The sequence below is a fragment of the Octopus sinensis genome, linkage group LG2 (assembly GCF_006345805.1).
Source record: "Octopus sinensis linkage group LG2, ASM634580v1, whole genome shotgun sequence".
NCBI classification, from domain to species: domain Eukaryota; kingdom Metazoa; phylum Mollusca; class Cephalopoda; order Octopoda; family Octopodidae; genus Octopus; species Octopus sinensis.
The window spans coordinates 176,729,092-176,749,985 of record NC_042998.1 but is presented as its reverse complement, the minus strand read 5'-3'; the positions used below and the strand labels follow the sequence as shown (position 1 = coordinate 176,749,985).

Genomic DNA, 20,894 nt, shown 5'->3' with positions numbered 1-20,894 from the left:
ATGTATCATGAATGACCATGGGATTTTCCTAGAAGGTTCCCCTCTGAGGCACAACTACAGGCAGAGTTGTTTTATGGAAGACCAGCAGTTGCCCATACACAGCAATCTCTCCTCTCCACACCACTGATGTTATCCAAGAGAAAGGCAAAGGCTGATACAGCTTATCACCAGTGACATCGCAACTCGTTTCTACAGCTGAGAGAACTGGAGCAACGTGAAATAAAGTGTCTTGCTCAAGAGCACAAAACACAGCCCAGTTCAGGAATCGAGCTCACTACTTAATGAGTGTGAGCCCAACAATCTAACCACTGAGCTGTGCCTTCACATTAGCACAGAGGGAACAACACATATTAATATTAAGATTAACATCAATTTACAAATACATCATCATTTTTCTAACATTTTGTTTCTCTGTGCTTGCATGAGTTAGACAAAACTTGTTCAGGTAACTTTCATATGGCTGACAGCCCTTTCTGTCACTAATCAAGTACGATATTTATTCTTGTGGTCTTACACACACACAAACACATACACTTCCACTCACAAAGCATAGGCCAACCTAAAACTATATAGTAGAAAACACTTGGTTATTGGGCGAGGCAGAAAGAACCAGCCCAGAACCTCATAACTGCGCATGAAACTTATAAACCACACTTGCTTGATTGTGTGTTTGTGTGTGTGTGTGTGTGTGTGTAGATAGGTAAGTACTTATTCATAGCCAATTGTTTACTAAAAGGTTAGTTTTAATAATTCACTTACATGAATAACCTGGTGTAGGACTCGATATACATATGTATACGCGTTAGTCAAGTACAGAGCTGTAATAAGAAAATGAGATAAAGTGCCATTTCTTTGCACTTCATATTCAAGGCTCTGATGAAGCTATGAGGTGTTTCTCAGGCACTTAACTATGAGTCCACTGCCTCTTAAAGCAGAAACGGCTGTAAGCCAATGTTGTCCATAAGATAGTCTTTTATTGCTTTGTTATCTCATTTTCCAAAAGATTAGTAAATAAACTATTATACTCATGAGATAGGTGTAATTGTTAACTGGCAGACTTTCAGAAGTGCTATCACTACCTTATGGAGAAGGAAAAGGATCAAAAAAATGTTGGTGATTGTTTCCTTCTGTGAAACAACCTTTTATCCAAAGCATGCAATATTTGTACATTTTTGCCATCCAATTCTGTGCCCTTCCCCGGTAAATTTTTTTGGCATTTTCTCCATGTAGGAATGCTATTCTGAAAGTCCACCAATCATCTATTACACTAGTCCTGCAAGTATAATAGTTTTTTTTTTTACTAATCGTTTATTAAATAGAAAATTGGCTGTTGGTAACAGCAATGTACTTATATGTATATATTTATATGTAATGTGTATGTATTCATATATATGTGCTTGTATGTATGTATGACCCTCCGCTGGCTCATCAGTAATTTACCAATTCATACAGGAGTGTTACTTGCAAATAGTCTAATGTCGCATCTCTTATGATAGTCATCAGCTTCTTCTTAAATTGAATATCACCAAAATAGCACAAAGATCTATTTTTAACTACTGTAAAAGTTTCTATATGTCATTTTGCTCTCGTCTATGAACAGATTGTATGATACTTATGCAGGGCTGCTGGTAGTGAAACGAGGCATTGGACGAAGATAATGTGTGAAAGTTGGGGGTGAACGCTTGCCCGGATATCTAATGTAAATGTATGTGTATGCATACATCATCCTCATCATCAATATTGTTGATTGGCAGACTTTCAGAAGAGCTATCACTATATTATAGAGAAGGAAAAAGGTAAAAAACTGTCCAACCCATGCCATACTTGCATGGGTTTGACAGTTTCACAAGGGCTGGCAAGCCAGAGGACTATCGTAAACTCTGTTGTCTGTTTTGATATGGTTTCTGCAGCTGGATACCCTTCCTAACACAAACAACTTTTACAGAGTGTACTGGGTGCATTTTTTGTGACACCACCACCAGTGGGAAGGGACCACCATGTATCTTGCAAGACAGGGGAGGCTTCATGGCATATATATGCATATATAATATATATATATGTATAAATGCATACGTGTATACACACACACACACATTATTTGTGTGATATATATATGTATATCACACACACACACACACACACACACACACACACACACACACACACACACACACACACATGAATCAAAACAGTTTGATTTAATTTTTCAAAATGACTGATGACTAGCATTGCACTTGAAACTTGAGAGTACCAACGAATTTGAATCAAACTGTTTTGATCCATACATGTAACACTCAGTAAATTGTTTTGTTTGTCCACTCACTCGTGTGTATGTATGTATGTGTACATACATATATATATATATATACACACACACGTGTGTGTACATACATACATACATACATACATATATATGCATGTATGTATATGATATTAAATACTCTAATGTAACTAATATGATATAGAAATGATGTAATTTAATGAGCATGCAATGATATACATGCAAATAAGCAAGTATTTCCAACAGTAACTGCCATTTTGTTTCTGTCTGCTGGTATGAGACTAGATTCTTTATTTATCTAATTCTAATTAACTTTTAATTACAATTTGGCTGTTGTCTACCCTTGTCTTTAAGTGCAGAAATCCGTCATTTTGACAAAAATTTACTCTCATTATTAAGGGTGTAATTTTAATTAAATTGAATTAAATCTCGTGGTTTGCTACAACAAATATGCTAACAGCTACTACTTTACTACTAATATACAATGCAGCAGGAGTCACTGGTATCCCCCTTCTCTCCCATTCCTCAGACATTCACTAAACACTGTTGGCTGCAAATCATTCACTGAGGAATATAGCAAGTGCCATTGCTATCTATGTGGATTTAATTGAATTCTGTTGTGCAATAATGGTTTATGATATCTGCAAAATTGTTTAATATGAAGTGAACAATGAAAGCTAATTGCAATTTCGTTGAGTTATCTTAATAGGAAGAGAAACCTCAGCAAACACCAACTTTCGACAATATCGATTAGTTTTTGTTGTTGTTGGTGTTGTCGATTGTTTTTCTTTTTGTTCTTTTTTTGTTTTGTTTTTTTCCAACATAAATCTTTTCTGTTACTATTTATGTATGTGATTGTACATGGAAATAAAGTGAGATATATTGTCATTTATTTGTTTAGTATTTTTGCTGTTGTTACTACTACTACTACTACTACTGCTACTGCTGCTGCTACTACTACTAAATAATAATGATGATGATGATCCTTTCTACTAGAGGCTCAAGGCCTTAAATTTCAGGGAGAGGACTAGTCAGTTATATTATATTAACACCAGTGTTTCACTGGTACTTAATTTATCAACCTCGAAAGGATGAAAGGCAAAAGTTGACCTCAGTAGAATTTGAATTCAGAATATAGCAGTGGATGAAACAGTGCTACATATTTCATCCAGCATGCTAACGATTCTGCCAGCTCACTGCCTTAATAATGATAATGATAATAATCCTTTCTACTGAAGGTACAAGGCCTGAAATCTGAGAGGAGGGGTTAAATCGATTTCATTGACCCCAGTATTCCACTGGTACTTAATTTATCGACTCTGGAAGGATGAAAGGCAAAGTCGACCGTGACAGAATTTGAACTCAGAACATAGTGAATGACAAGCAGTTCGTCCAGTGTACTAATGATTCTGCCAGCTTACCATCTTAATAATAATAATAATAATAATAATCATAATAATTATTCATAACATAGACACAACATTTGAAATTTGAGGAAGGGCGTTAGTTGAATAAACTAATCCAGGTTTAATGTTTTGTCATTGATATCAGTAGAATGACGAGCAAAGTTTACCTTGGCTTATTTTGAAATCAAATTTTAGAGTTAGAACAGGTAATGTAAGGGATTTTGTCTGATCCTAACTTTTCTGCCATTTTGCAAAATGGTGGTAGTGATGGTGCTTGTTAACTGATGATATACAGGCACAATGTCCTAACAATATGGCATCTCAATGTTAATGAAGACAATCATGAGCAATCCTTTGACCATATCTGTTGTTTTTCTTAGTGATTGCCAGTTTGGTTTGTGCAACTCTATAGGGGACCTGCTCTCCTGTATCGCTCACCAGTAAGTGCCTTTAAGAATTTAATGAAAGTCTTGACATCAGTAAAGCTTTTGATAGTGACCTTTGAATCTCCTGCCAAAAGTGCCTGCCCCTATATGCTATGTTAATCTCTTGTCCCTTGAGAGAGTGGCTTCCTTCCAGTGATATGTGCTGATGGAGTACTCACTGACCCTCGTTTACTCCGTGACCTATTGGCTATTGCTATACCAACAATGCCCTCTCCCATACAATTATACTGTCCTTTATTCCTGTGTAACATTCTGCACTAAATCATTCAATCGTTCACATGTCACTCATGCCAAATCTACACTGATTCCATGAATTGAGATCTTAAAAAGCTTTATACAGTCTTAGCAACAAACAAACAAAAAAAAAAAAAACACTACATCATCATCATTTACTGCCTCCATACTTCCATACTGGCATGGGTTGGACTATTTGACAAGAACTGGCAAGGCAGAAGACTGCACCAAGCCCCCAGTGCCTGGTTTTAATGCCCGTTTTCCTTGTTGGCATGGGTTGGATGGTTCAACAAGAGCTGGCAAGTCAGAGGACAGCACTAAGTTTTCGGAAAGTTTTCATCATTCTCGATACAATCAAGGATATCTTGTGCAACTGAAACCCCAGTGTCTTTTTGATCAGTTGAAAGCAGTTTTGGCACAAACTTGGCAGGCATGTGGCTCATAACCAAATCTTCAGTGATAATGGACTGCTTATCCTCTGATAACTCAAGGATGGTAATTTGATGTGCAGCTCTTACACTCCTCTCTATACACTTTCTGCAACTTTGTGTAAGCCTTTGAGCAGGTATCACCATGACAACTTTCTCTGTCAAGGTCAGTGCGATGATCACACACTACATACCTTCCTTCCAAACACTGCTGTAAACAGCATAAGTGAGCTAGAACGTTAAAACTTAGTGCATATGCAAACCCAAGTTCAAGGTGAATCTGTGCCATGCCACTTCACTCTGCATGCTTTAGTTTCATTACTATAGCAACAGTTCAGATACTTATTAATCAGACCTTGTATAAGCACAGGCATGGCTGTGAGGTTATGGAGCTGGCCTCAAAACCATATGGTTAGGGTTTCAGTCCCACTGAATGTTGTTAACTAATGTTCTATACTATAGTCATGGGTTGACCAAAACCTTGTGAGTGAAATTGGTGGAAGGAACTCAATAAGTATGTGTATGTTTAACTCATGTAGGTAGCTATATATTTATGTATGTGATAGTGTGAACAAGTTCACGTTTTCTCATGTTCATGTGTGCTTCACAACTTGTAAACATTCAAGTGTTGTTTGTTTCTAGTTTGGACTGTTCATTGTGTGATAGATGAGGGGATTATTAATCCTTGCTTGGAAACACCTGAGGATTAGCAACAGGAAGTGAGTTGCCATAGAAAATTTACCTCAATTAATTCTTTGTGACCCATGCAAGCATACCAAAGTAGACATTTAAATGTTGAGGAGGAGGAGTCAAGATGGTTTTTATGTGTAGTAGCAGTAAATGATTAAAAAGAAAACAACAGGAGTGAGTCCTGAATACTTGCAACCTGATATAGACTCTAGTAAAAGCACCTAAGGACCAGGTGGTTGTGTTAAGCAGAGCAACAAATTAGGTCTAGCATCCAAGTACTTAAAATTCAAAGGGTCAGAACAAAGAGTCTTGACTCAATGTTCAGCCACACATCCTGTTCTGGATTAAGTGTTGTGATCCCAGTCACTTACACTGGATGGAAATAGGATTAAGCTCTGGTTTTATGACTGGTTTTATGAGTCTTAGAGGTTTAATGAAAGGGGGAAAATAAAAACAATACAAGAATGCTCTAATAATTCTGCCATTCCAACTGGCCTTGACTGGTATTTTATTCTATCAATTCTAATTAGATAAAAGGCATGTTGATCTCAGCAGTATAGAAAACAGTGTTTCCTCTCTTTTGCACTTTTACTTGTTTCAGTCATTTGAGTGTGGCCATGCTGGAGCACCACCTTTTTAGTTGAGCAAATTGACCCCAGGACTTATTCTTTGTAAACCTGGTAGTTATTCTATGGGTCTCTTTTGTCGAAGCGCTAGGTTACAGGGACGTAAACACACCAGCATCGGTTGTCAAGCGATGTTGGGGAGACAAACACAGACACACAAACATATACACACACGCATACAGATATATATATATATATATATATATATACACACACACACACATATATATGACAGGCTTCTTTCAGTTTCTGTCTACCAAATCCACTCAAAGGCTTTGGTTGGCCCAAGGCTGTAGCAGAAGACACTTGCCCAAGGTGCTACGCAGTGGGACTGAACCCGGAACAATGTGGTTCGTAAGCAAGCTACTTACCACACAGCCACTCCTGTGCCTCTAATTTCTTTTTTTTTTTACTTTACATGTGCTTAGAATATGCATTGTTTGAAAATTTTGTCGTTTTTCTTTTTTTTTTTGAAAAGTATGTATGCATCCATGGAATTAACCATGACCATTGCTCATATATCTTCAATTAAAGTAAATATGATTTTATTTCAAAACCCTTGTATGTGCATGTTGGTTTTTAGCCTTTCCCAGTTGTAAAATATATGAATGTGCACAAGTACATGGCTTTGGGAAAAAGTGGCCGAGAACCAGAAAAAATACCACACGATATTTGGTTCTCTGCTCTACAGATTCTGCTATTTTGCTGTCAGATGAATGGCACTGAAACATTAGTAGTTGAGAAAGAAAATTTAGAAAATTATAAACAAGCACATATAGTTTTTCAATTGCTATTAGTAACAGAGTGCTTTTACTTATATGCATGTATTTTGTATTGTTATCCAATAAAATGAAGCTTAATGACTAAAAAAATTGTGTGTATGTATGTGTAACTGTTTATCAGTCTGTGTATATATATATATATATATATATATACATACACATGTACAAGTATTTGTCTGTTTGTATATACACATTTATATATATTTATTTCTTTTGAAGATAGATTTGTAAATTATTCCCACCACTCGCTAATGAACATCTTATCTAGCAATGTATGTGGTGGGAGAAAGAAAGAGAGAGAGAGAGAAAGAGAAAGAGTAGATTGTGTGTAAGAGAAAGAAAGAAGGAATGATGAATGAAAAAGAAGCAGTTACTGAAACAATTTTTTTCTTTTTTTTTTTTTTTTGGCTATATCTTATATTCCCATGTGAAGAAAACACAGTTCTTATTTTTTGATTGGTCTTCATCACGATACTGAGAACGTATCATGTTTATCTGCATCTAATATCTATTTCCCTCTAGAATGACAAAGGTAGATAGTTTGATGTCATAGATAAAGATAGCAAGTTACCTGATGTTTGGCTTTCTAAACTAATGACCGTCTGTGATGCTAATTATGTTTAATATGATGCTTAGAACAAGGCTTGTTTGAAGTGGTTTGCGTTAGAAGTAATGGTTTATATCTTAAAGCAACTTTGATATTTCTCCTTCAAAGATGATTTTAACAGGTTCATTAAATCACTTAATTTCTGCTTTTAGTTAAATTGTCTCATCTTATTGGTTATGATTGTCGCTGTTGCTTTTAGTTAGTCCTTGAATAGCTCTGATCCAGCAGACTTAAAATTTTAAGTGTCTATCTTGTCTGCTTTCTCTAGACTCAAGTGTATCCAGTACTAAATTGTCTGATGTCTTCTCTTGAAGGTAATAGGGAGATTTTTTTTTTGTTATTTTGAGCACATTAGCAGCTCCCTTCTTCGACTCATTTGTTGTTGATATCTTAAGTATATTATTCAAATTTTTCTTTAATTATTTCTGTCATTTATTTTCATTTGGTAAAATTTTAACACTTCCCCAATGGTACCATATTTCTGTACCAACTATCTGAACACTTTCCTCTTTTGCATTCATAGTTACTAGCATATTTATGTGAATCCAGTTATACTTATGAATAATTTCTTTGAGTAATTTTCACTGCAATGATTATTTCTTTTTCCTTTTTTTTTTTTAATCATTTACTCTTTCATGTTTACTCATGAACAATGTTAGACATCTACTGATTCTCTCATTACAACCTTTAGCAACTACAGCGAGCAGTATGCTTTGCTGAGAAGGTCTAATAAGAATGAAGCATGCCCAGAGTTGTCTCTTTGTCAAAATAATAGCCACTGAACTAATGTCATTTTTTCACAGCATTGTTGCTTTGCATTGGCTTTTAAAAATATTTTAACTTAAATATCAATCCATTGGGGACCACCCCTGGTTGTATGATACAAACATCCTGGTTTAAAGTGATCTAAATTAAAAAAATCTTCCATTGAAATTTCATGTTCATTTATGTTCCAAACACCAACAAAGTTATTCTGATAAAATCTTCCATATTTTCAAAATTGATTTAAACAAAAAGGTAATGTTTTCCAACAAATATGTTAATTTTGTTAAAACTGATTTGACGCATTCAAAGACTGTTTGACATTGAGATGTATTTTCTTACACTAAGCTCTAATGTCATGAGAAAGGTGGTCTTTCGATCAAGGAATAAAATGGGGGAGAGTAGCTAATTAACCGATATCATCATCATCATCACTGTTGTCATCTTTGTCATCATCATCATCATGAACATCACTTCTGCCATCATTGTTATCATCACTACCACCACCACCACCACCACCACAATCCCTCCATTACAGTTTCAATGTTCATTTTTTTTTGTTTTCCTTTCCCCTTGCTAGCTGGATGGGTCATCCGTCGGTTAAGGAACTTTGCATACATTGTATCATCTAAGTCTTACACAAAAATATATTTCCATGTCTTTGGTTGTTTCTTTAACCCTTTCGTTACCAACCCGGCCGAAACCGGCTCTGGCTCTGTAGTATAAATGTCTTGTTTTCATTAGTTTTTCATTAAAATATACCAGCAAACATTAGTTGCAATTTATGTTCCTAACACTAGCTTAATGATAAGTAAGTTATTTTACTAAATTCATTGTTATATTTAAAATAATTTAAAGAAACACAGAGCATCTCAAAATAAATACAGTAACAAAAGGGTTAATGATTTTTTGAGGCTATCAATAATAATGCCTACCCGTGGCATGAACTCAGGAAATTTGTGTTTGTGAATCAAACTTTTTTATAACAGGCATTACATACCCTTACCTATCTACATCCATATCAATTTTCCCCTTCTCTTGATATTTATTTGGCAAACCCTTCAGTACACTTTACAGTATAACATGAAAAACTGGTATATCAATGTGCACATACACGCATACAATGATAATATGACTTTCAACAGAGATTTGGTACAAGGTGTATAAAGAAGATTGTCTCCTTACTACATAACTGGGATAACTAGATTAGGGAAAGTGGAACTCGTAATATTGTTTGAATCACATGCTTACCTATTCTTGATTATATTTCCAATAAAGTATCAAGTCATCAGAATTTTGAAGCTACAAGATACTGCATGATTAATTCAAAACAATGTGAATGAGTGGCGTAGGAGTGGCTGTGTGGTAAGTAGCTTCCGGGTTCAGTCCCACTGCGTGGCACCTTGGGCAAGTGTCTTCTACTATAACCTCAGGCCGACCAAAGCCTTGTGAGTGGATTTGGTAGACAGAAACTGAGAGAAGCATGTCATGTATATATTATATACATATATATATACATATATATATATATATATATATATATATAATATATATATATATATATATAATGTGTGTGTGTGTGTGTATGTGTTTGTCTCCCCAACATCGCTTGACAACCGATGCTGGTGTGTTTACGTCCCCGTAACTTAGCAGTTCGGCAAAAGAGACCAATAGAATAAGTACCAGGCTTACAAAAAAATAAGTCCTGGGGTCGATTTGCTCAACTAAAGGCGGTGCTCCAGCGTGGCCACAGTCAAATGACTGAAACACCAGTAAAAGAGTTAAGCAGAGAGTAATCTGAATGGTAAAGGGTTCACCAAGGACAAAATACTGCATCAAGTATGAGTCTTTAGCTATCTATTTAACCACTATTACTCAATGTGTAGCTTGATGCTGCGGAGAAAAGTATTCTTTCAACAAATACATTCTATTTGTGTGCATTTTCCTGTACTTTTAGGAGAAAGTTCAATCCACATACAGACACTGGTCTATATGTAGGCTGTTTTGTCACCGATGATGCTAGCCTTTTGTCCGATAATAACAATCAGCAATGCTGGTATCAAAGCAATTTTTTTTTCTTTGTATAGCTTTTGAAAGAAGGATCTGTACTTTCACAAGCCTTTTAAGACTGTGAGGAGATTTATCTCTTGAATGGTTTACAAATTGACAGCTTCTGTAAAAAATAGGCAAGGAGCAAATTTTAGCAGAATGCTGTTCTGGAGAGAAAGGGACTGGACAAAGTAACTCATGCACGACTTGGTGGCTGTAGGATCACTATTGGGTGGGTTGGAGAGGAAGTGAGATGAATAAATGAAATGGGGATAAGGGGCAGTGGTTTGAAATTATGCCACTTGCTAGTAGCACGTTGGGCGAAATGCTTAGCGGTATTTCGGCTGCTGTGATGTTGTGAGTTCAAATTCCGCCGAGGTCGACTTTGCCTTTCATCCTTTCGGGGTCAATAAATTGAGTACCAGTTATGCACTGGGGTCGATGTAATCAACTTAATACTTATGTCTGTCCATGTTTGTCTCCTCTATGTTTAGCCCCTTGTGGGTAATAAAGAAATAGGTATAGTATTAGTTATAGCAAAGGTAAAATGAGGAGATAGCATACCTATAGATCAGAAGGGTTGGTGAATTACTTCACACCAGTCAGCTGGATGGCCCTTTTTTTCTTTCTTTTTTTGAGAATGTCTAGGACTGCTGTGCATTTAGAGGTGGCAATCTTCCAAATGTAGTTCAGTATTAGTATCACTTAAGCCGTGTATGAATGGAAGAAACTTTAACCCCCCCCCCCAAAAAAAAAACCCCGAATAAAGTGCAAATCATTGTTGGACTACAGGAATGAAGTTAAAAAAAATTGAGTTTAACTTTAATTTATGTTGATCTTGTTGGAGATTCTAACAGTTGTAAATCTCAAAATAGAAAACTCTTAATATGTTAAAACCAACAATTGCTTAGTCTCTTAAATACTTGATTATCTGCCAGATCTTAAGGAGGTCTACTTCATAGATCATTCATTTCTGTTGGAGACACTAACCAACCAGTTTCACTTTATACATGTATTATAATAATTTACAAGTGGTTTCCTGAACAAACTAAAGACTACTTAATATGTTATATAGATTAAGTATATATATATATATGTGTGTGTGTGTGTGTGTGTTAGAGTATAGTAATAGTTTAAAGATGGCTGCTGCTCTTCTGTAAACTTAGGCCTCATACTGGCTGAGGCAATCATTAACCCTTTCGTTACTGTATTTATTTTTAAATGCTCTGTGTTTCTTTCAATTATTTTAAATATAACAAAGAATTTAGTAAAATAACTTTATCATTAAACAAGTGTTAGGAACATAAATTGCAACTGAGGTTTGGTGGTATATTTTAATGCAAAACTTATGAAAACAAGACACTTGTAGAGCCAGAGCTGGGTTGGTAACGAAAGGGTTAAATTAATTTTCTACAAAGAATTTTAATAATTGACACTTGAATAAAAATTCTGTCAGGCGGCACTGGCATTGGTCACAACTACAATTTCCATTTGATTGTGATTTGATTTTGATTTTACTTGACTCAATAGGTCTCCTCAAGCACAGCATGTCGCCAAATGATTCCAAGGTACTTTTTTAAATGGGCTGGTTATGCGACACTGGTGTAGGCTATAGCTGTGATCTCACTTTCTTGCTGGCGCTTTTCAATCACAGCATATCTCCAGAGGTCTCGGTCTTTCGTCACTGTCTCTGTGAGGCCCATCGTTCGAAGGTCATGCTTCACCACCTTATCCTATGTCTTCCTGCCTCTTCCACGGGTTCCTTCCACTGTTAGGGAGTGACACTTCTTCACACAGCTCTCCTTATCCATATGCAGCACATGACCATACCAGCACAGTCCTCTCTCTTGCACGCCACATCTGATTCTTCTTATGTCCAACATTTCTTTCAGGACACTTACACTCTGTCATGCATGCACACTGACATGACACATCCAGCGGATCATACTAGCTTCATTTCTTTCAAGCCTATGCACGTCTTCAGTAGTTACAGCCCATGTTTCACTGCCATGTAGCTTGGCAGTTTGCACACATGCAACATACAATCTACTTTCACTCTGAACAAGGGGCCCTTTGTCACCAGTAGAGGTAAGAGCTTTCTGAACTTTGCCCAGGCTATTCTTATTTTAGTGGCTACTCTCTCCGAGCATCCACAGGCAAATTTCCTACAACTGGATGTTCTTTCTGTTGCCAACCCTCTCCTGTCTCCAAGCAAAATATTTTCCCCAAGGTTAGACAAGTTTCCATAGAAGATTAAAAGGAGATGACACTGTTTGTATGATGTTGATGTTTGTTTACAACAATCATGCAACAAGACAAGATCTGATATAAAATGGCTCCTGGTGTAGGATATGCCACCCTTTGACAGTTCTGGAATTCAGTTTTTCAAATATTTGATAATTTTGCTTTGAATAGCCTTCTTTCCTGTGGGTTTTGCATCAAAACATTGGAAATTGAAGTAAATGTTCAATCCATAGATTCAACTTTGCAAGAAATGTTTGATTATATGTTATTGAGAGAATAAATTATCACTTTTTCTATGCTGGAAGAAGCCTCATGGCAGGTTCCACACCACATGGCTGGACATGATTGGGGGAAGATCACCAGAGGCTTGACACTACCTTGGCAGATGCAGAGGGACTGGCACAACACTGCCAGTGATGGAGGGCACTGGTGGATTTGGTCAGCTCTATGCATGATGATGCCCATGGGACCACAAACTGAAAATGACCCCAGCCTCATAAAGCAAGAGCATGATATCCCTTCCACCTCACTATGTAACTAAAGATTCAGCTTGTCCAAAATTTGGAATATTCCCTCTAAGCAAGCAAGCTTCAGTATTCATCTTCACCATTCCCATGGAGAATAACTCCCCTGCCCCAATCCCCGTGCTTGGAAAATTCGATTGACTACCCTTCCTACTGACTGCTATCACATAGAGGTCTAAAATAACACTTCAAAGTTATTTTAATTGTGCAGCTGATAATTTTATGTAATTAACTAACTTCACTAACCCTTTTAAAGCAATTTAGTTTATTTTATGAAGTAATAATTTTTATGCTAGTACTTCTCTCAACTGTAACACTCTCTCACAACTGTTTGGCAACCAGATCTTCAACACAGCATGACTGGTGCACCATCAGGCATAGCATTAACATGGTTTTTCCCTTTCAAACTATTCTCTTCAAAGAAATTGTTTGCAATTTCCAACATACTTTGAGCCTTTGTTGTGTTTTCGATAATCTCACACAATAAAGATTTGCCTCGGCTCTGTCAATGATACTTCATGTAAATATTGATAATTTAGAGAAAGGACATTAAAATATTAATCGCTTCATCTAATGATATGACAAATATTGGAGACTTCTTTTATTTTGTTCATGATTTAGTTGTCCTTGTTTTCTAACTTCTCAGTTTCTCTTTTGTCTCACATGTTGTTGGAGACAGATATGTTATCCAACTTCCTTGTGGTTTCCTTACCAATATTTCTTTTGCATAAAGTAACTCAAGTTGTTATACGCTTGCAAGAATCTTCGTGCTTTGTGCAACTTTCTGTGCAACACTATAGGAATTACTCATGATGTTGCTTGTTCTTTCATAGAATATCCTTTTGAGTTGAGATGTTACCACTTCAGTGATAACAACTGCCACTCAAAAATAATCACTATCTTTATTGACAAGTCAAATAGACACTTCTCCAGATAAAGTTTGAGTTAAGCTAGTTCTTTAGAATTGCTTTCAGTTTTTTTTGTTTTTTTTTGATAAAAAACACTCCAACCATAAACTTCACAAATAAAATTTTGACATTTTACTATTGTAGTGCAGTGGTTGAGCAGTCCAAATGTAAAATTTCTGAAGTTTAAGTGTGATGGTTCAAATCTTAGTATGTAGTATTTATAATTTTTTTTTTTTTTCTGTTTTCTCAAGTCTGGCACTTATTGGTCAAAGCATGTGGTTTTGTTCTTTGAAAGACTTTGGGCATTGAGTAATTTGAAAAAGTTGTTGTCCATGGAACAGCTGTTGAGAATCAGTGGTCCAAATTTAAAAACAAAAAAATAATAATTAGAGCTATAACTAAAGGCCATGGAAAAGAAAAAAGACTCCAGAATATACCAATACAAGATGTATGTACACATTATTACCTAGACAGGAAATTAAATTAACGTATTGCATCCAGAATATAAGCAGACACTTGTAGCATTATGTTAGCGTGTGAGAGAGAGATATTTGCGTCAACTAGGGTCAATGTCAGGTAAATGGAACAAACAATGGGAATGCAATCAAAATGCTGTTTGTGTGAATGTAAATCGTCTTATGTGAGAAGAAGGCTATAAATAACATTAGACCAGAGAAAAATTTTAAAATACTCGGGCATGATTTATGTAAGAAATAGACACACATGCTTCATACATCACATTCTAATTCATCTATTCTGTATTTTGACCATGTGCTCTCTCTCTCTCTCTCTCTCTCTCTCCTCTCTCTCTCTCTCTTTCTTTCTCTTCCTAAGCAATATATGTATATGTGTGTGTATATATATATATATATATATAATCTAAATCTTATAGCATTAAGTATCTACCACAGCTATATATATCATCATCACCATCATTGTTTAACGTCTGTTTTCCATGCTAGCATGGGTTGGACGGTTCGACCGGGGTCTGGCAAGCCATGGAGGCTGCACCCGGCTCCAGTCTGGTTTGGCAGTGTTTCTACAACTGGATGCCCTTCCTAACGCCAACCACTCTGAGTGTAGTGGGTGTTTTTTACGTTTTATATATATATATATATATATAGTGTGAGAGAGAGAGAGTGAGAGGAGAACTAGTTAACATTAAGCTAGCGTTAGGAACTTAGATTGTGACTAAAATTTGGATGGAAGATTTTAATTCAGAACTTTTGATAACAAGACATTTGTACTACAAAGCCAGAAGTTGTTTCAACCAAGTCTGTTTCAAAAGCGTCAATGCACACACACACAAGTTAGTTAACAAAGAATGAAGTGTCACTGACTCAACACATATGGTTGGAGTTACAGCTGAATGCAGGTGCATAGATTGCACCCATCTCAAGTATTCGGAGGTAGTCTCTGCCTCCAACTCCAATGAGATGAACATGCCCTACATATCCATGAAACTTAGTCATGTAAGCTTTAGTCAAACTGATACATGTAGCACATGCATAATGCACCAACATGGAAAAATACTGACAAGTTTTAGCTTAGTAATCATCACCAAACAATTTGATGAGGGCTTCAAAGCCAAACTTGCAACAGTAAAACAAATGCATTCAGAAAGGTATTGAGTGATCTGTAAATTGACTGTTTTTATGCATAACTTATACATAAAAATAAGCTACAAAATCAATATCTCTCTCTCTTCTCCACTCTCTGTTTCTTGTCTAATTCTGACACATGGTTCTTTAGAAATAATTGTGGCTCTCCTATATAGTGTTAACAGGGTTATTGTTGTCTTTACCCTTATGTGGATTTGATTTTCTTAACTGTATATAACCAAATAGTTCTCATTAGTATGTCTTTGTAGAATTCATAATTCTTATTTAATTTTATAAATTATTTTTTTTGTTAATACTTTTTGTTTTAAAGTAAATAAACAACATTACTGGAAATAATGCTTATTTCACAATGTAGGAGACAGAAGAATTTTTGTTTCTTTTATGAGAGTTTAAATATGAGTTTTGGTGTAAAACATAGTTTCTAACGAAGGTTTAAGGATAGCAATTTCGAGGGGGAATTGATAGCATTTACCCCCAATATGTTACATAATGGCTCTGATTAAGGCTCTGTCTACAGAGCCCTTTGTAGAAGGACAACTAAGCAGTTCATTCTTTACATAATGCTGGAAGTAAAAAAGGAACTGGTGACTCATATAAAAAAAAAAGACTAAGTTCAGTTTCTCCTATGTCAATGAAACCTTCAGTATGTCTTTCAACATAGCAGTGTAGTTTGAGTGAGATTTAATGGCTTCTTCTAGCAGATTGAGCAATCACATAGTGGCTTCCTCATTGGCTCATGAGATGTGGGGTTTATAGTTTAGGTGGGGTATAAATATAATAAAACCAGATTTTTCAGTTTGCTCTCACCTTGTCAATGATGTCACTAGACCTGAGTTTGCTTTTGACAAACAATGCGATGTCAGTATGACCTAGCATAATAATAGTAATAGTAATAATAATAATGATAATAATACTAATAATAATAATAATAATAATAATGATGGTGATGATGATAAATAATCTGTTAAAGCTAATTGAACAAAACAAGCTTCGTTTCTGTTAGATTGTTTCTCTCATACACTGCACTGATGATACAGCTACTACTCTGTCATGAGTCACTGTCAGCGTCAGCCTGTCTTTCTTTTTTTGTTATTTTGGTGTTTTTCTTTTCCTAAGTCTTTTTTTTAGAAATTATGTTGACATTTTATTTTTGGATTTGAAAACAACTTTGTTCCTCACTGTTATTATTTTTATTGATTTGTTGTTGTTGTTTGAAGTTTTGTTGGAATTACAAAGATGGTTATAACTTGTCATAATTCATCTTTATTCATCCATGTCTTATGATTCAGTCAACACATGGTTGAGGGTGGAGAAATATCTTGTGGTATTGATGAAGCAGATGTCAGTCAACCTGGAATAAAGTGTGATGTGGTGGTGGTGGTGGTGGCTTGCGGGGGGTTGATTTTGATGGTCATGGTAGGGAGGAGTGCACTGTTGATTGAAATCTTAATTTGGAACAGAATAAGAATGTCATTTTATCTTAAGTTTCATCCAGGGGCATAAGGACACATCTCAGGTTTGCAAACCAAAAGCAAACATATTTTGTTAAATATCAATAATCGTATCCCATTCACTCTAATAATTTCTTGATACTTGTTTACAGTTAAATGGATTGAGCTTAATGAAGATCATTAGTAGTACAGAATATAGCGTTGCTCTAACGATGCAATGCAAACCATTACTCAGCTTGCTTCAGTCTACTGGGCTGACAAAATGTCATACTACTCCAGTTGAGAGATTTGTAGTAGGAAAAGTATCCAGCTGTGAAAAAAAATGTTCATGCAGTTTGTAAATACTCAACACTTGCAAAAACCATCAGACCCATACTAACACAATTTTGAATTTTTTTTTTTTTAATTTGTTATTATATTTCTGTTGAAATTCACTGCTTTTGCTTCAATTAATATTGTAAAATAAGAATTAAGGAATGTTTGAAGGATGTACATGAGGGGTGTGGCGAAAGCGATGTGGTGGACAACGAAAAACCTGGCTGATGACAGTCAAGGCTGATCTGGAACCCAACCTAGGCCCCCATATCTATGGCGCTCGCCGCTGGAATAAGGAGTGGTTGGAGATCACGCGGTCATTAGCCTCAAATTGCCAGGTCTGGTCGGCATTTGTGAGAGATGCAGCATTGAGGATGAATGAAGCCAGCTCAACCCACCCCGGGTGAATGCTGTCTCAAGTCAAGTCAAGAATTAAGACTGAATCCCTTGCTAGTGAAATTTTGTAACTGGAAACTGTGCAGAAGCTTTGTCATTATTAGGCTGTTGTTTGACCCTTTAGCGTTCAGATTACTCTGTCAAATGCTATACCTATCTATTCATATCATTTTGAATTAATCATACATTATCTTGTAGCTTCAGCATTTTGATAATGTGATTGTATATCTTTAGAATGACATAGTAGGATATGTGTGAAAGACTGGATCTGACCAGTTTGAACGTAAAGCAGGTATCATGTATTATCTCATAGCTTTGAAATTTTGATGATTTGGTTGTTTGTTTTTGTAATGACAATGTAAGGTAGGTGTGAGAGGTCAGATCTAGCAAGTTTGAACATGAAATAGAATATCTGGGCCTATACTAGCATCTTGTCTGCCATTACATTCTGAGTTCAACCAAGATTGACTTTGCCTTTCATCTTTTTAGGGTCAGTGAAATAGGTACCAGTTGCATGTGATCAACTAGACTCCCCTGCAAATTTCAAACCATTCTGCCTATAATAGAATGGATTGTTTGGGTGGTGTTTGAAGCAGAAGATACAAGGTTTAATTTAAATCAATATAAAACAGTAAAGTTTATATATTAGAACCAGGAGCAGTCTGCGGTGGGTTGGTATGAAAAGGGTTAAGGATAAGGAAACAGTAGGAAGGTGATGCATGAAGACATCATCATCATCATCATCATCATCATTCATTATATGTTTTCCATGCTGGCTTTTCAGGAACTGGAAAGACCAGGGGCCGCACTATTTTCCATAATCTGTTTTGGTTTGGTTTCAACAGCTTGATGCCCTTCCTAACACCAGTCACTTTACAGAGTGTACTGGGTGCTTTTTACATGACACTAAGTAAAATTCCTTCATACTTAGAAGTAGGTAACCTGAACCATTCCCAGGCAGTATATGCTTCTTTTGTAAAATCAACTGACTGTTTTACTAAACCTCTGTTACTCATAGAAATTATTATTAGAATTTCTGATCAAAAATATATCATCCCCTGCATATTGGCATTGCATCTGATTTTTGTGTTCCATCCCATTATCTGAAAAAAGAGTTTGAATTACTACTTTTGCAATCTAATTCTGGGTAGGTTATTTTTGATATAATAACTAAGCATTAGAGTATGTTAGCTTCTAGTTTTCTTAATATCACATCACATTAGAATGGTAGAGAGAATGGGGAAAATGAAGCAGAGATTTAGTTATTGCTATTGTTTAATCCCAGATAACTATTGATTGAAAAAACTTATGATTGAATTTGTGTCATTTGTGGTTTTATTAAGATGTAGTGTAAGCAAGACTGTGTCAGTCAAAGTAGATGGTAAAAGAAAAAGAAAGAATTCAAAATTACTGTTGTTGAGAATGATAGTACCTTGTCAGAGAGTGTTTCTTATTTCTTTACTGTCCACAAGGCGCTACACACAGAGGGGATAAACAAGGACAGAGAAACGGATTGAGTCGATTATATCGACCCCAGTGTGTAACTGGTACTTATTTAATCGACCCCGAAAGGATGGAAGGCAAAGTCGACCTCGACGGAATTTGAACTCAGAACGTAGCAAAAGTGTTTTTGAGTACAAACATTGGTGGTCTTCTGTATTTCAGTTTGGAAGTGGGGGCAGGCACCAACTCATAGACCCTAGCATTCCTACGACGTCCACTTTGTAATTATGTAGTTCCAGGTTCAATCCCACTGCATGAAATTTAGGCATGTGTCTTCTACAGCAGCTTGAGATGGCTGAATCTTTGTGAGTGAAATTTTGTAGTTGGAAACTACATGGAAGCCTGTCAGAGATACATGTCCTGTTTTTGATAGTAGAGTTAACTTGTTGCCTGGTTGAACACTATCGTTTAGCCCTTGGTGCCTTTAATGGAGTTTGCTCTATTCATTTCATGCCAGGTCTCCAGTATGATGACTTCCTCCTTTTGTCCCCATCAATCTTAAACCCCCTTTCCATTATAAACCACCAAAAATAGGTTTTGAAGGACTTTATGAAGTACTGAAGAATGACTTCAGGAGGCTGAACCTTTCAAGCGAGATGACAAGGGACTGAGATGCCTTCTTGTACTCCACAGCAGAAGTGTTAAGACCAGTCCCTCTTGTGGTGAAAAGCACACATGGCAGGATCACATACAAGTGCCATGTAAAAATGCCTGTGCAATGCCACATAAAAGCACCCAGCTCACTCTGTAAAGTGGTTGGCATTAAGAAGGGCATTGCAGCCATAGAAACCATGCCTGGAGTCTGGTGCAGCTTCCCAGCTTGCTGGCTCTGTTCAAACCATCTAACCCATGTCAGCATGGGCAATAGACATTAACTGATGGTGGTGGTGGTGGCGACAGTAGCGGTGGTGGTGATAGTGATGATGATGAATTACAGTTTTAATTTGATATTATTGTGGAGTCTCAGTGATACAGATCTGTTCAACTCTACAGTTAACCATCGGAGTACCAATCTGCTTCAGACTAATCACTCATACTAAGGCCTTCATATTTAAAATCAGATTTTGACCAAAATCTTAACACTAGAATATTATGCAGTAATATATAAAATTGCAGATATGTTGCTAAACCTTTTCAAAATCTTAAAAAACTTAGATTGTCTATTCATGGAGATAATTATTACAAGTTAAAAATTAATACATAGGAAATATTTGTTGTGGTTTCCCGGCCAGTGATAATAAACCAATATCTTGTATTGTGGTGAGAGTAGAGCAGTGCTGTGAGAAAAGTGGATGGAGTGTCAGAAGATGGTGGTGGCATTGGTGAAGTAGTCCATTATTATTGTGAGGAAGGTGTGGTGGTGGTGGTATAGGTGTATCACAATACTTATTGTAAGACAGGTGTTGTACATTATAATGGTGAGAAAGGTAGTGGTGGAATGGCACAACAAGAAAGTAGATGAAGTGTGGCACACAGTGTAATAGTTTGAAAGATAGGTAGTGAGGTATTACAGTGGCACAAATGATGAATGTGGTGTGGCACAGAAAGAGAGCTGTTGTTGGTGGGATGCAGGCAGTAGGGAATGAATTAGTGGAATGGCACAATCAGTAGATATTATTT

General features: G+C 36.2%; 1 protein-coding gene and 1 long non-coding RNA gene across 2 annotated transcripts in view; one reads left to right on the top strand and one right to left on the bottom strand.

Annotated features, from left to right (window-relative positions):
- Positions 1-20,894, top strand: part of LOC115230192 (B-box type zinc finger protein ncl-1) — an 89,677-nt gene that overhangs the window by 43,795 nt on the left and 24,988 nt on the right. The window lies entirely within an intron of this gene.
- On the bottom strand, positions 11,547-15,258 carry LOC118762127. Its single transcript, XR_004997905.1, has 3 exons — positions 15,140-15,258; positions 14,005-14,006; positions 11,547-11,587 (listed from the first exon to the last, which is right to left on the bottom strand). It is a non-coding gene; the product is annotated as an uncharacterized LOC118762127 (long non-coding RNA).